The 17521-nt window shown below is 33.3% G+C and overlaps 2 pseudogenes; one reads left to right on the top strand and one right to left on the bottom strand.

Moving 5' to 3' along the window:
• Positions 1–17521, top strand: part of LOC131508023 (exportin-4-like) — a 156074-nt pseudogene that overhangs the window by 121331 nt on the left and 17222 nt on the right.
• On the bottom strand, positions 11147–11245 carry LOC131508238 (U6 spliceosomal RNA; annotated as a pseudogene).

The following is a 17521-nucleotide window of genomic DNA, read 5'->3' as shown; positions in this document are numbered from 1 at the left end:
AAGCTAATACACAGTGTGTATAAAATGAATGTATCTTGGGGCACCTGGGTGGCTCAGTCGGTTAAGCATCCGACTTCAACTCAGGTCACAATCTCATGGTCTGTGAGTTCGAGCCCCACGTTGGGCTCTGGGCTGATGGCTGAGAGCATGGAGCCTGCTTCAGATTCTGTGTCTCCCTCTCTCTCTGCCCCTCCCCTGTTCATGCTCTGTCTCTCTCTGTCTCAAAAATAAATAAACGTTAAATAAAATAAAATAAAATGAATGTATCTCTAGATAGTATCTACAGAGCTTTAAATTTTTATTGTAGCATAATTCAGTAGTTGCTTTCTAATTCATGTAAATGGGAAGAAAAAAGAAAATCATTCAAATTAGAAACATTAGAATTTTAGGCTAAATTCTAAACAATATGGAATAACTCAACCAAGCTTTCTTAGTACAACAAACATTGCTAAGGGACTGGACTTAAGGCTGTTTATTGTTGTTTTTTTAATCTCAGTTCATTTTTTTGCCACTTACATTTGTGTGTGTTGTCTCTAATGTAGGAAGTTGGTCACAACTTGTTTAATAAGAGAATACATAAAATAAACTAATGGTATAATTACAAAAAGAATGAAACTCAATAAAATCCAGCAAAATGGTATTAACAAAAACAGTTAAACTGAGTTCCCCTTCTGGTTGGAATGTAGAAGATAGTAAAAGATTGTCCCTCCTACTAAAGTAATAGATAATTACAGGATAAACAACAACAACAACAAAAAACAATTTCTTTAAAGCCTTTGAACAATGTTGGACATAATGATATCTAAAATAACTAAATTATAGAGTCACATAAACACTTTTTAGTGACAAAGATCACTTTTATCCCTAGGGCCAATGGCTGAGGTAGCACACATGGGGTTCTGCTCCAACAAGAGCCCAGAAAGTTGTCCCTCCTGTTCTTACCATGAAAAAGAAGGCAGAAAAAAACCTAAATCAGTGACTCTTTTTAGATCTGTCAGACAATTGAGGTCACAGGGAAAATCATCACATGGCAAACTGGAGAATCATCATCAAGATCAGTTTATTATAAACTGGTAGGAACACAAATATGCCTCCTGAATGAATTACTAGAGGCTGAATGTGGATTAACTGGAGAGTGGAAAACTCCTATTAGTGGGAAGAACTCCACATTTTTGTGAGTTTTACCTCCAGGGACCCCACCAGGTACTCACAATAAAGATCACAGAAAAATCCCACCTTTCTGGTCACGGTGGGTGGGGGGGGGGAGGCATTGGTAAATGTTTTGCCATATGGTTAATCAGAGAATTCTCCATGACAAAGGCTTACTTTCCCAGGGAAACTACTAGATCTTATCTACTTGGGTGAAGAACCATTTTCAGAGTCTATTCTCCTCTTTCCATCCTGTCTCACCTAAATTTGGAAATAATGCTTCAAAGCACCTTTGACAGTTTCAGCCCAGGGACTCAGATCCACTAAAAGACTGATATTTAATCATAAGTTTATAGAATGCTTACCCTCTGCCACACCTTACTTAACATTACATCTATTAAGGTAGGAGTTGTTGGAGTAATAGTAAGAGACTATACAAAAAAGGAAAAATAAAAGTAAGCAACAACAAATACATAAAGAAGCTAAAGCCTCTGGCTGCTATGGATCTAGCAAACCTAATCCAGTTTAGAGCCACATGGCCACATTTAGGAAACCTCACATTAAAGGCCTATTTTCTTCAATCCTTTACCTAATTCTCATGTGTATCTTTTTTGCATTCTTACTTTCTCTGAAATATAACTGGAGTGACTTATATACAAAGTGTGCAATATATTAAAAAACCATGAAAGCATGGGAGTAATATTCAGTTAACTCAAAAGAAGGGAGTAAAGGAAGAACAAAAGAACAAAAATACAAGGAAAAAGAAAACAACTAGACATAAACCCAACTTTTTCAATAATTACATTAAATAAAAGATTAAGCACCATCAATTAAAAGGCAGAAGAGGACAGACTGGATGCAATATCCAACTATATGTTATGTATAAGATCCACACTTGAAAGTAAAAGAAAATAAAAATGTATTCTGTAATTAGTAAGCACAAGAAAGATAGTGAGGCTCTAATAACATAAAGAAAAAAAAAAGACTTCAGTGTTAAAAGCATCCCAGACACATAGAAAAACAAATATTTTTATGAAAATGTGAATAATGAGAAAGTGAAACTTCTCATAAAGACAGGATAATCCGAAGTACCTATTCAGTTAATAACACACCTTCAAAATGTAAGAATGCAAGCAGGGATTAAGACTAAAGGACAAAACAGACCAATCAAATATACTTACAGATGTTATTATAATTTTTGTAATAATCATCCATGTTGTATGTAATTAAAGATGATCTTAGGACATGAAATCATTATTAATACAAGAAAAAAAATGATGAACTGTACTCAAAAAAGTTTTAAACTTCTCAATAAAAGACACTGGAAATGAAAAGGAAATGAAAAGGCAAGGCACAGAATAGGAAGAAGCACACCCATCACTTGTAACTGACAAGACTTTAGTGCTGATATATATATAAAACTCCTACAAATGAATAATAAAAAGACAAATAATGTGAAAAATAACTGAGTAGCCACTTCAGAAAAGCATGCCTACGAATGTCCAATGAGGAAATAAAAAGTGTCCAAAGCCAGCAACCAATGGGGAAATACCAGTCATTCACTTATGGGGCAGCTAAAATCAAAGACTGAAAGTAACAAACGTTGTCAAGGATGCAAAGCAACTCGAGTTCTACATTGTAGGTGAAAGTGTGAGATGGAAAACCACTTTGGTAAAGTGTTGTAGCATTTACCTATAAAGTTAAATATAATTATTCTGTAACTGAGGACTTCTACTCATAGATATCTACTCAAGTAAAGAAAACCTATGTACCCTCAAAAAATTTGTATAATAGTAATATTTAAAGTTGATCTACTAATAATAGAAAAAGATCAGAAATAATACAAATGCCTATTAATAAGTTAATGGATATTCAAAGTGTGCTTTAGCCAAACAACGGAAAATCATCTACTTTGTTGTATGTGATGAAAAAGCAATAAGTATAAGCAGTAAGAAGGAACAAACTGGTGATGCAAATAAATGGATATATTTCAAATAATTAAGTTGAGCACATGGAATGACACAAATAATATATATGAATATATAAAATTCAGAACATAATATATAATATGAATATATTATGTATATATGTATGAAGTTTTTCAAACAAGCAAAATGAAGATACAGTGATTTAATTCAGATTGGTGGTTGCCTGTAGGCTGGTGACTGATTATAGGTCTGCACGAGAACTTCCTGGGATGATAAAAATTATTCCTCTATTTTGTTTTGGTTGGTAGTTAAAAGGGTGTAGGATTGTTGAAAATCTTTGATAGATTTAAAACAGGCATTTTATTGCATGTCAATTATTCTTTAATAATTTTTTTTAAATTTTTTTATGTTTTTATTATATTTTTGAGAGAGAGCATGAGCAGGGGAGGTGCAGAGAGAAAGAGAGACACAGAATCCAGAATCTGAAACAGGCTCCAGGCTATGAATAACATTTAGAATATAAGACAAAATTTAGTATTTTGGCATTATATTTGTTAACATGAAATTTTCATTTAAAACTTTATTAAAATGTTCCTCTTCTTTATGTTTTTTTTTTTTTTAATGCCAGGGTTCTTAGAATATATCATGTAATCAGAGCACTCCCTTTACATGATATATATTTTTTTCCTGCCATTTCCATGTCGGATACATCTTTATAAAACGGAAGGTATCTCCAGAGGCTTTATAATCCAGTGCTGTGCTCTCAGGCAGGGCTACAAACTGAGCCACTAAAACAGATGGCTGTCTGGCTTATTCTTACTGATGTTCAGAGAAAGACATTATATAAATTCCCTTGGTAATGCACTTTTGTGTTTAAACAACCTTAATGTCAATAAGTTGTTTCTTACATCTAACCTGACTCTCCCTTTCTCAAACATAAGTTTCACATGCTTTTGTTTTATTCTCAGTGGAGCAAGAGAACAGATGGCCAGTATCTTCCTTTGAAAAACAATTCATGCACTTAAAGACAGTTGCTAACAAGACCCTTATTTAATCTTAAATTTAATTGTTTCAATTCACATAATGGAAAAGATGGATCTTCTTTCAAGTTCATCTAGGCTAACACCCGAAGTTTATGGCATGGAATTTTATCTTGTAAGGTGTTCAATTAATAGAAATTTTTTACATCAGTAAATTTGTTAGTAATATTTGATAACATACTTTTCTTGGAGACTTATAGTACTTTTTCCCATATTAATATCTTAGAGAAACTCTGATGAAAGAAGTCTATTTAAATATGCTTATTCAAATATTTTCAAATGTTCCCTTCTAGCACCTTCTAGTTTACTGCAAATCACTAGTTAATACTCACAGAAAACTGTTTATATCATGACATTCTACTTTTATTCTCATTACATTCCTTTAAAGATTAAGAAATCTAGAGCCTCTCAAAGAGGTAACAATTACATAGCTCTTTAAATATGTAATTTGTATATATTTTAGATGGCCTGCTCTATAAATACATCTATAAATTAACCATCTTAAGAATAGCCAGAAAAACTCAACAAATATGTAAAAATAATATCTTTCAAATTCTCAGAAAACTGCTGTGACATAGTAAAAAATCTGGAGCACAATAAAAAATAACAAGGCATAAGGGAAGACAATACCTTTCCAAAAAACAGACAAAAGAGACAATACGAAGATAGAGGTAAAGCTAATGAAATGATTAGATTATGACTTCTAAATAAATACAATTAAATATTTCAGTAATTGAGTGACTAGATAAAAAATTGGGGGCAAATAAATGGAAACTTAAAATGATTCTAATACAAATTATAATAATTAAACAATCTGAAATTAATAACTTAATTTATGGATTTAATAGTAGATTAAACCCAGCTAGAGAGAAAGAAAACATATATGTTTACTAGTTTATTTCTAGAAAACACAAAATGATGGGAAATATAGAAAAACTAAGAAATATAATTTTTTTTTAACGTTTATTTATTTTTGAGACAGACAGAGACACAGCATGAACGGGGGAGGGGCCGAGAGAGAGGGAGACACAGAATCGGAAGCAGGCTCCAGGCTCTGAGCCGGCAGCCCAGAGCCCGACGCGGGGCTCGAACTCGCGGACCGCGAGATCGTGACCTGAGCTGAAGTCGGACGCTTAACCGACTGAGCCACCCAGGCGCCCCAAAACTAAGAAATATAAAATACTTTAAAAGTATAATATCTTTTAGCATCTAATCATACAATTATATTTCCCAAAGATGAGGATAGGGAGAATGTAGACACAAGTAAATTGGAAGAGATAACAAATCAGAGATTTTTAAAATTGATGAAACACATTAAGTCATTATTTCAAGAATCACTATAAAATTTAACAGCATTAAATTATTAGCAAATGAACAAACACACATATAATAACAAGTCATAGCATGCTAACCTTTTAAACCCCCCCAAAAGATAAGATATATTAAAAGCAGCCAGAAGAAAAATAGGTATTTTATATTTAAAGGAATAAAAATAAGAATTCTAGCTAATTTCTCAATATAAAAATGGGAGCTAGCATAAAATGGTATATTCTATTGAGAATGCTTTAAGAAAATATCTGCTAATCTAGAATCAACATCGAGTCAAATTATATGTCAATAATGAAGACATTTCCGGACAAAGTAAAACAGTAAGAATTTATTCAATAGTGATAGAAGACTCTTCTGCAGGCAAAAGAATTATTGCATTTAGGTTTATGATGCAGGAGGAAATGATCTGTAAATATAAAATTAAGACAATAGTAAATATGGTGGCATATCTAATTGATTACTGACGATAAACAAAAATGATATTTGAGACCCTAAATTATATATCAAATGAATACACAAAACATTTATTAAGAAAAAATAAATACATATTAAGTTTTCTAATTAACCCATGCATTGCCCAGGAAATGAAGAAGTACCATTTTGTATAATATTTTAATAAATGAAGGAAGTCTGTTGAAATGTCTAGGGTAAACACTTATTTAATAGTAAAGTGATGCCTAATTAATAAGTTAATAGCAAGGAACATAAAATAATTTTTTAAATAATGAGTCCAGGGCACCTGGTTGGCTCAATTGGTTAAGTGTCCTACTCTTAGTTTTGGTTCAGGTCACGATCTCATGGTTTGAGAGTTTAAGCCCCGCATCAGGCTCCATACTGATTGCGTGGAGCCTGGTTGGGATTCTGTCTCCCTCTCTCTCTGCCCCTTCCCTGCTTGCTCTCTACCTCTCTTTCTGAAAAAAAAACAAATAAATAAACATCCAAAAATAATAACATAACATAACATAACATAAAAAATAAAGAATCCAAATCTAGTGCAATTCTATTCAACATTCTCACAGAGGGTTTTCTGGAGATGGGCAAATTAATTCCATATTTGCAATGGAAACAAAAGGCAAAGACTATCGGGACCAGGATGCCTGGGTGGCTCAGTTGTTTGAGCCTCTGACTTCAGCTCGGATCATGATCTCCCGGTTCATGAGTTCAAGCATTGTTTTGGGCTCTGTGCTAACAGCTGGGATTCTGTGCCTACCTCTCTCCGTCCCTCCTCCACTCACACTCTGTCTCTGTGTCTCAAAAATGAATTAATGTTAAAAAAAAATATAAAGTTAGCCAGGGTAATACTGAAGGAGTAAAGCACATACGTTCGAAGTGTTACTCTAATGTATAAAGTTCTCCAAGGTAACAGCTGGCTACCAATATTATGTTTTAAGATTTTTAGTGGAATTGATGAATAATATCCTTCTTATTGATTTATTACTATAAATATTGGACTTATTCCAATGTATGTTGAAACATTTTTAGATGGAAACTCATGGAACATTTAAGTCACACTGAGGCAAGCCACAGGGATTGTTTTTGATCACTCTGAAGTCCCATGCTGACCTATGCAATCAAAGAGATTCTTTCCATCTTTGTGCTCCATCATGAGTAGTGTTGCATTTATCACACCTACCAATGATGATATTTTAAACTTTTCAAATACTATTTGTCTGTTTTTAATGGAGAGCTTATTGTTTTCTAAGAAACATGAAATGCTTAAACTATTTAATTCATTCCATTTCATAAATATTATAAAATTTATATTTGCATCCCCAACCAATGAGTAATTATTCTGAATTTTAAATTATTTGAAAAATAGTTTTTTCTGGTAACAAAGTTGAAATAAATGTTCTGTACATATGCAAAAACTCAGGAGATACATCTATATACACACCCTTGCTTATATTTATATACATAAAGTATATAAATAGTACACATGTTTACATATAGAGTATATAACTCTGCTATATATATATCCAAATTGTTCATTAAAAGTGATTGTAGGGGCCCCTGGGTGGCTCACTCAGTTGAACTTCCAACTCTTGATTTCGGCTCAGGTCATGATCCTAGAGTCGTAGGATTGAGTCATGCATCTGGCTCCATGCTAAGCATGGAGTCCACTTAAGATTTTCTCTCTCTCTCTCTCTCTGTTCTCCTCCCTGCCTCTCTCTCTCTCTCTCTCTCTCTTTCTCTCTCTCTCTTTCTCAAATTAAAACAAGAAAACCCTTGCCAACGAACATTCCCATATCTTTGTCAGCACTTGATGATGTTCTCAGATTTTTAAATTACTGCCTTTCTAATGGGTTGGAGCTGCCAAATTTTGGTTGTTTTGTGTTCTATTTCTCTGATGATTCCTACTGAGCTTAATTTGATTTTGTCTGGGTATATTGACAAATAAGATTTGCTTTTCCTTGACTTTCCTCTTCACTTTTATTGTCAATTATTATGGGGGCGGGTTCTAACAGAAAACTGATGTATACTCAAATGAGATAACTGAGGAGTTTAAGAAAAGACCACTTTACACAGACATGGGCAGTGTTCAGGCAAATCAACAAGAAGTGTTGAAGCACCCTGGGGCTAAAAACATCAAGGGAGTTGTTGATACTAGAGTATCTGATAGAGAAAGTGATTTCTAGAACATGCATGGAAAGAGGAGTTATAGGAGATGTCTGCCTTACAGATGATGTGCCGTTGGTAGAGGGATGCACTTAACACAATGTGTCCAAGAAGGCAGGTAGTCAGAAACGTAACTTCCTCGTCCTCCTCTTCCCATTACCTTCCCATCTCCTGTTGATCGATGGATCCCATCGACCAAACCCAAATGTGAAGCTAGAAGTAAGGCATCACCTTGATAAAATATACAAAATTTAGTGTCCTGGGAAATGGAAAATGGTAGAGAGATGAGGAATAATTGGAAAGAAGCAAATGGTCAATACCATAGTATCCTTTATATTTGTTTGTTGTTGTTATTGTTGTTGTTGTTTATTTGGTTGGTTTTCTATTTTTTTAATTAAAAAAATTAAATTGAGTATAATGTTTCTTTGGTGATATGTTTCAAATGTGTCTTCTCATTTCAAATTTGTACATCCTTTTGAATGCAGTTAAATTATTAATTGCAAAATTTTAAACTTTATGGATGCAGAAAATTTTGCATTAACTGCTGCATTCTAAGCATCTGTAAGAATTTCTGTAACAGGGCAATTGTTTAATATTTGTTGAATGAATGAATAAATGAATATTTTTTCTTTAGGCTTTTTTCTGTTCCTGTATTATTTTAAATCTTTTCATATAGTGAGATATAGTGAGAATATCAATGAGGTAATTCTTCTATATTTTTATTTATTTTATTTTTCTTATTTATATATTAATCCACTTGGAATTTTATACTATATGATATGAAGTAGGGATTCAATTGTGTATATATGTATTTATGTGATATATATGTATGTTTATATATGTATATTTGTATGTGATAGATATTTCACACTCAATTTACTAATATGTAATGTCTCTTACATCACATGTCATATGTGACTATAGCAAATAACTATATGTATTTATTTCTCTATCTCACTGGTTAGCAGTTTATACTTTTGTCAAAATTATATTCTCAGTTCTAATGTGATTCTCTCTCGTTGGTTAGACATACTGGATTTTTACAATTAATTTTGTCTTCTATATGAATTTTGGAGTCATTTTCTCAAGTTCTATAAAATATCTCATTAATGTATTCATAGATTGGCACTGGATTTATAAGTTAACTACAAAAAAGGACATCTTTATAATTTTGATTCTTCCTAGACATACTTTTTGTTCTTTAACAATAGTCTGTAATTTTCAATATTAAGGTCTTCTACAACTTTGGTTGACTTTATTCTTTAGTATCTACAAAAATTTTTTTAAAAGACATTATACTTAATATTGAAATTCACTAGCATCCCTACTAATGTTAGGAACAATGTAAGTATGTGAATTGTTATTCCGACTATTCAATTTTGTACTGGATGTCCTCATCACTAAGTAAGGCAGAAGCCAGATATTAGATTCCATATGAATTTGAAAGAACATTAAAAACTTGTGCTTACTTCTATATAATGTAATTGTTTTGATAATGTAGTTATTTATATAGAAATTTCAACATAATCTATGAATGACCAGATAATAAAACAATTTAATAAGAATGTTGTATAAAAATATTAACAGTGTTCTTTACAGCAGAGATTACCAAGTAAGAAAAAAAAAAAGAATATGGTACAAACAATCCTACTCACAAGGGTCTCTTTTTTCTCTTCTAAAATATGATATAATGTGTTTAAGGATGTGTAGAATTTTATTGATTTTCTCCTGTGTTAAAAATTTTATTCTGCATATACCATGTATTTTTAAGCCCTGAAAATATCTGATATTTATTTCTATTTCAATATTTCATATTTTTATTCAGAATGTCTTTTGCTTTTATGTCATCACCAAATGTTATCCTAATGCTTATTATCCTTACTCTTGTTATTTTATGTTGTTGTCATTTCTTCCTGAATTCTTGCAGATAGTTTTCAGTTTTCCACCATTATATTAATTCCACTTTCCACTGTCAGAATTTTGTTCTTTTTGTTTCCAAGGTAGCTTTCATTCCTGTTACTATCTTTTTGGGGGGAAGCAGCGGGGGAAGACTTTGCAGTTATATTTATCCTGCTCTTTGTTCCATTGCATAAATACTATTTGGTCACTTCAAATGTGGCCAGTAGCAAAGACTTAATTCACTTAAATATCATTCTCTTTTTGGATTTCAACTTGTGCTTTTAATCTCAATTTTCCTATTTATTTATTTATTTATTTATTTATTTTTTTTTAATTTTTATTTTTGGGACAGAGAGAGACAGAGCATGAACGGGGGAGGGGCAGAGAGAGAGGGAGACACAGAATCGGAAACAGGCTCCAGGCTCCGAGCCATCAGCCCAGAGCCTGACGCGGGGCTCGAACTCACGGACCGCGAGATCGTGACCTGGCTGAAGTCGGACGCTTAACCGACTGCGCCACCCAGGCGCCCCTCAATTTTCCTATTTATATCTTCTTCTATCCCTTTTTTTTTCTTTTTATAGAACAATGTTACACAATCGTAAAACATATTTAATTTTCTGTAATATATAATCCTATTTCATAGACCTATTTTTCTTCTAACTCCTCAGGAAAATTTCTTTTATCCTTTTTTTTTCCTGCTTTCCCAATAGTATTTATGTCTGAATGATTATTTTCTCTTTTATCATAGGACAAGTTGCTTTTAACCTTGAGATATTGTGCGTCATCATATAGGATACCTATGTTGTCATGGACCCATTTTATTATCCACATTTGTGCTGGTGGGATAATGTTTTCAGATGTTCACATAAAAGCAGTCTGATATGTACAGCTTTCCTTTCCCAACATCTGGCAAATATCTAGTTTATGTAGATTTGCCAATGTGAGACAAAACTTAATCCCAACTCCTCCACCTGTCTCATAAAAAGGTACTTCATATATAGGATATAGAAAATGTGTCTGCCTTAAATCATCCTGGCTTGCTTAAACATTTTTAACTTTTGAAAATCACTCTATACCTCACTTTGTAGTGTAACCTTTAATGTCTCCTCATCAAATCCCATTGGTTTACCTAGGAGTTTAATTGTTACACCTTAAAAGTCCTACAGCCAAATGTTTTCCAGAGTTTACATTTAAGAGTTCATCATCCTGCTGTCATCTTTGTGCAGGGACCACGCCAATCTCTGTATTGTTCCAATTCAAGTACAGGTGCTGCCCAAGGAGCACAACAGTTCATCATCTTTTCTATTCAAGTGGCAGAATCCGAGGCTGGGGTTTAACGGACTAAGGAAAAAGAGATGATCCTTTCACCTAATTCTTTTTTGGGATAACTTTCTTTAGTTTTCATTGGCATAGCATGGCATAGCAAGAGATGTTTTAAATCACTTATATTTCAGTTCAACTCTTTTCAATAGATATTACAGTTAGTGAAAATATCTACCAGATACTGGGAATCATTTACCAGTCCTTTTCAAAGACACCATAAGGAAATTTCATATTTTTCTTTGAATCCTTTATTGAGATTTTGAAACAGGTTGTGTCAGGGCTGACAGTTACATGCCATGCTCACTGTACAATCCTGCAGACTGATTTTGTATTGAAATGGTAACACCATTTAGAGTAAAATCTTAAGCATGGGAGATATTCTCTGAATGGATATTTAGAATCTCTCTCCTTTTGAATTCTCTCATGTTTGGTTTTCAGATCAGGTACTGGAAATCAACAGTTGTAGTGAATACCCAATCTGAGACTCACATTGCATAGCGAGTGATAGAAATAGATAACGACTGTCAGAAAGAAAAAGAGAAAGTGACAAAGTTGAATACTAAGGATAATTTACCTGGATATATACACTATTCATTCTAAAATAATAAGAGTAGATAGAGGGAACAAAGCTGTCTTGCTCTACCCATTTCCATGTACAGATCATATTAACCATATTCCAGTGTAAGACTCTAACAATGGGAAAAAGTTAAAATAGTTAAAATCTATTTAAAATACAAAAGCAAAAACTTTATCAGTGTATTTTCCCCTTGGAAGTATGGATTTTTTTTCTGCTTAATAAAACCTTAGACACATATGTCACACATAATTTAAAAATGGGTTTTTAAAATTTTTTTTAATGTTTTATTTATTTTTGAGACAGAGAGAGAGACACAGAGCATGAGCAGAGGAGGGGCAGAGAGAGAGGGAGACACAGAATTGGAAGCAGGCTCCAGGCTGTCAACACAGAGCCCGACACGGGGCTCGAACTCACGAACTAACTGTGAGATCATGACCTGAGCCGAAGTTGGATGCTCAACCAACTGAGCCACCCAGGCGCCCCAAAAATGGGTTTTTATGACATACCACCCAGCAACAATGTTGGTTTTTGTATGCTGTGTCCTAGATATAGAAAAATTGCTCACTAGAGGGAAAAAAATATATTTTTTGCTCTTATCATTAAAAAAACCCAAAAATTGAACTACATGAATTTTTCACATCTAAGATATATGTCATTGAAAAACTAAGGCCCTGAATTTTATTTCAATAATAAGGTTGTTGATGTAATTATAAATGGTATATTACTGAAAGAATATAAATTTATGCAAGTTTTTATGCATGTTTTTTCTTTGTGTCTGCTATGTCCTATTAGAAGGATTAACAAGAAATTACTTAGTATTGGTAGTATTTTCATGAAAACCCTTACGTTTCATGTTTTGATTGGCATAAATTTGTTTTTAGGATTGGATATGATGTCAGTTTTTGTTTCTTTTTTTTAAATTGTTTTAATGTTTATTTATTTTTGATACAGAGAGAGACAGAGCATGAATGGGGGAGGGGCAGAGAGAGGGGGAGACACAGAATCGGAAGCAGGCTCCAGGCTCTGAGCCATCAGCCCAGAGCCTCATGTGGGGCTTGAACTCACGAACCATGAGATCGTGACCTGAGCTGAAGTCGGATGCTCAACCGACTGAGCCACCCAGGCGCCCGTTTGTTTCTTTTTAAACTAAATTTAGTTTTAAAACACAATTCTTCATTATAACCATTAATGGGTCTAATAGTTTTATGATTATTGCTTTGCATATGAAGCTACTAGTAACTTTAAGTGATCAATAGCACTATTGGTTTAACCCAGGTTTGTACCTGTGCAAGTCTTAGAGGCTTCCCCACATCCATCCAGGTGCTCACAAAGGACCAAACCAAACAAGACCATTAAAGTTTTTCATTGATGAGTAATACCCGAGGGAGAAAACATGGGGTTCTTTTTTTTTTTTTTGAAGTCTAGAAGAAACTAACAAATATATACATGCATATACATATATATAATATATACTATATATATATGAATACTGATATACATATATGTATACAAACATGTTATTGAAGATAGACACATCCACTTAATTTTTTTTTTAATGTTTATCTTTATTTTTGAGACAGAGCATGAGCGGGGGAGGGGCAGAGAGAGAGGGAGACACAGAATCGGAAGCAGGGTCCAGGCTCTGAGCTGTCAGCACAAACCTTGAGGCGGGGCTCGAACCCAGGAAGTGGGAGATCATGACCTGAGCTGAAGGCCGGGAGTTTAACCGACTGAGCTGCCCAAGTGTCCGATGATTTATATAGATTTTCTAAATGAGATAAACTAATAAATTAAGGTAATTTATACTTCATAACCAGGTAACCCTTTTGCATTCATAATTGAATGATTTTAAGTTAGAAAAAAAGTATATATTTTAATGTTTATTTATTTTTGAGAGAAACAGAGAGCGCGCCCAGGCTCATGTGCATGAGTAGGGCAGGGGTAGAGAGTGAGAGGGAGACACAGAATCCAAGACAGGCTCCAGGCTCTGAGCTGTCAGCACAGAGACCTATGTGGGGCCGGAACTCACAACCAGCAAGATCATGTCCTGAGCCGAGTTCGGATACTTAACCAACTGAGCCACCCAGGCGCCACACAAATGAATATTTTTTAAATGCCCCACAGTTGGAATAAATACAAGAGCAAAGGTGTGTATTTAAAAAAAATAATATTTTTATTTATTTTTGAGAGAGGGAGAGAGACACAGCGTGAGCAGGGGAGGGGCAGAGAGAGAGGGAGACACAGAATCTGAAGCAGGCTCCAGGCTCTGAGCTGTCAGAGCCCGACTTGGGGCTTGAATTCACCAGCAATGAGATCATGACCTGGGCCAAAGTCGGAAGCATAACCCACTAAGCCACTCAGGCGCCCCACAAAGGTTTGTGTTTTTGAAACTATTTTAAATTATATTAAGTTGGTCTAAATCTTAAATTACAAATGTTTGAATATTTCAATGAATCTATCATTAGACTACTTTCGCTATTATCCCACTGGTTGAATACATGAATGGAACTCGTTTTTTTCTTTGAACAAAATTCTCTGCTCACCATCATCAAAGCAGTTCCCGTATGGAAAACTGCCTTTGTGTTTATAATACCTTTCAGGATTGTGTTCCTCTCACCTTGGCCTATTTCAAAATCCACATAAACCCCAGTTATATTCTAATTAAAAATTTGGGAACAAAATACAACGGAACAAAATTAATAAGTAACTATTTAAATTTTTCTTTTGTTTATTGGCACTCTTTGTTTTCACTCTACCTTTTTATGTTTTATTAGTATAAAAAACCTAATGGAGATCATTTAGAAAATGTAACAGCGTTTTAATACATCTATTGAATGCCTCAGCGGGCTTCTACCAATCAAGTTATGATACTCTAGAATTTAGACAGCCTTTTTTCTCTATTCCCATGGATTAACTAAACTGTAACTTTGTGTTAAATGACTGGATTGTTATATGGGGGATATTTTTACTTTAGGTCCACCTAAACTATTAAACTATCAACAAAAGTATTACTCATTAAAATTTTGTAAGAAAAAAGATTAATCTGCTTTGTTTTCAAGTCATAAATTTCAAGTAATTGACATCAATAGACTATTATGATAAACTTGTTGCCAGATGTTTTTGTCTACAGATGAACTCTGTTGCCAATATATAACTGCCTCACTCAGGTATCCTGGCAAAGAGCATCTCTGTTTTCATTTTGCTATTGCTTTGATACCCAATATTTATTTTCGACATTTAAAAAGTTTATGACATAATTTTGGAATATATTTTAAAAGAAAGACAATGATACAGATTTTAACAATATACATAGCTCCTTTATTGTATTAAGTGATACCAGGGATTTGGGGGCACTTTGTCTTTTAGCTCTAATGCAGGTAAAAATGAGTGATATCTCTTTGAGATGATGCCTACTTTTGCTCTTTCTTTATTGCTCTTTTATTATTTACATTTATAAAGTGAAATTAGTTTAGTCATTAAGGTCAAATTGTAAGATAAAGTAACATTGTACTTGAAAACAAAACGACTTGGTATTCCACTTTGAACTCAAATTCCTTTAAAGATCATTTCAATAGCAGCTCAGATTCTTGTTATGCCTTTTTTGCACCTTCTAGCTGATTCCAGCATAGACCTTTGTTTGTATTTCTTTGTATGCTTGTACATTATGGCCTCATAATGTCTTAATAAAATCATTTTGTATTCGTCAACAAATTTTCATTAGGTTGTAGGTATATAGTAGCTATGTTGAGCATGTAAAATCAATATTACTTGATACATATGTGCAGCTGCATAGAAAGATGCAGTGCAGTCGTAGGGAGAGAGACAGAGACAAAGACAGAGGCAGAGACAAAGACAGAGAAAGGAAGGAAAGGAGGGAGAAAAGGAGGAGAGGGAAGAGGATATTAAGAGAGAGAAAGAGTTGTTCAAAGTATGTAAAATCAATAGATGCTGAATTGACCCTGAACATCTTGAATTGTGGAAAACAGTGTTGGTAAAACATAATGCAATATGTGATATTGTCAACATAACTACATTATAGAGATAAATCTATTCAATATTTTCTACCTAACTTTGAGGGAAAGACAGAATCATCTTATATTTCCCCATGAACATGTCACATTTTTGCCTTTTGAAGCCTTCGTGCCTGTGTTCAACAGAGAATTTAGATAGCAGGAGCTAACTTTATTTTTAAAAGTTAAAACTCAAATATATTTCTTTTGAACGAGGTGGTTTGATAATATTAAGATATTTTCTTAATAATTACTTCATTTTCTCTGGTGACTCTATGACATGGAAATATTCCACCATAATATATTGTATTGACTTAGCCTGGTCAAGCAGCACAATTCAAATATTTGTATTGATGTAATGTATTTGTTTTATAATACCTGCCAATGAAATTAAATGTAGGGGTCAGAAAAAAAAATAATGCTCAGTTTTTAAGAATTCCTAACTTCTGTTAATAAAAAGTATTATGAAATCATGAGTTCTCAATGAAATTGTATCCAGAAAGATATTGCTTGTTCTGCAGAAAATGAGCAAAAACTATTTATCATACTGTATCATTATGAGTCAAAAATCTAAAAAAAGAATTCATGTGGTTGTTAAAATTTAAAAACTGAACAAGTTATAACCCTCTAAAATATTATGTGGAGAAATAGATTGTGTTTTATGATTCTAATTTTTAAAGTGAAAATGATATATTAGCTTGTGCGTTTGATAGACTTTGGAAGAAAAGTAATAAAATAATGATGACAATTATGAAAGTTATAGAAATAGTATTCATAATAATAATAATAATAATAATATTGCTGATGTCGATGAAGTATTTGGCCAGTTTGTAATAGATAAGTAACGCACACAGAAATGAACACACACATTTGCTTCCTTATAAATCAAGGCTATTTGATTTTATTGAGTTATATGGCAATGGGAGAACAAAAGATGACCTTCATACTTGTTAGAACTTTAGTTTTATGGAAATCTGGAATTAAAATTGAGTAGAACTTAGGAGAATAAAACATTCTCAAGACCACAGGAATATCAAGTATATACTAAGTTGGTTGAGCTATTTGACTAAACCTTTGATAAATCATTAACTTTCAAATTTTAAGTCCATTCTGTTATAAAACAGAAATAGAACAACTATTCCCTACTAGTTATTTTCTTTTGATTAAAATTAATATACAGTGAAAGCATAAAGACTAGAAAGCCCTCCTGAGATTGAAAGAATAATTATCCAAAAGACCATGGTTGGAATATTATTCAGCGCTATAAAGAAATGAACTATCAAGCCATGAAAAGACATTGAGGAAACCTAAATGCATGTTACTAAATGAAAGAAGCCAATCTTAAAAGGCTACATAAAGTACAATTCCAATTATGTGTGACAGTTTATGAAAGGCAGTAAAAATAACACTGGTTTCCAGAGGTGTGGGAAGGGAGAAGTGAAAAGGCAGGGCACAGAGGATTTTTAGGGCAGCGAAACAACTCTGTAGGATGCTGTAATGGTGGACATATGTGATTATACATCTACTCAAGCCTGTAGAATCTACAAGATCAAAAACAGGCTTTAATATAACCAGTGAACTTTGAGTGATAATGATGTGTCAACATAGGTTCATTGGTTGCAACAGATAACATCACTCTAGGACAGAATG

This window comes from Neofelis nebulosa, chromosome 3, assembly GCF_028018385.1.
Source record: "Neofelis nebulosa isolate mNeoNeb1 chromosome 3, mNeoNeb1.pri, whole genome shotgun sequence".
Lineage (NCBI taxonomy): Eukaryota > Metazoa > Chordata > Mammalia > Carnivora > Felidae > Neofelis > Neofelis nebulosa.
Note: the sequence above shows the minus strand (reverse complement) of the source record. Positions and strands in the feature narration are given on the sequence as shown.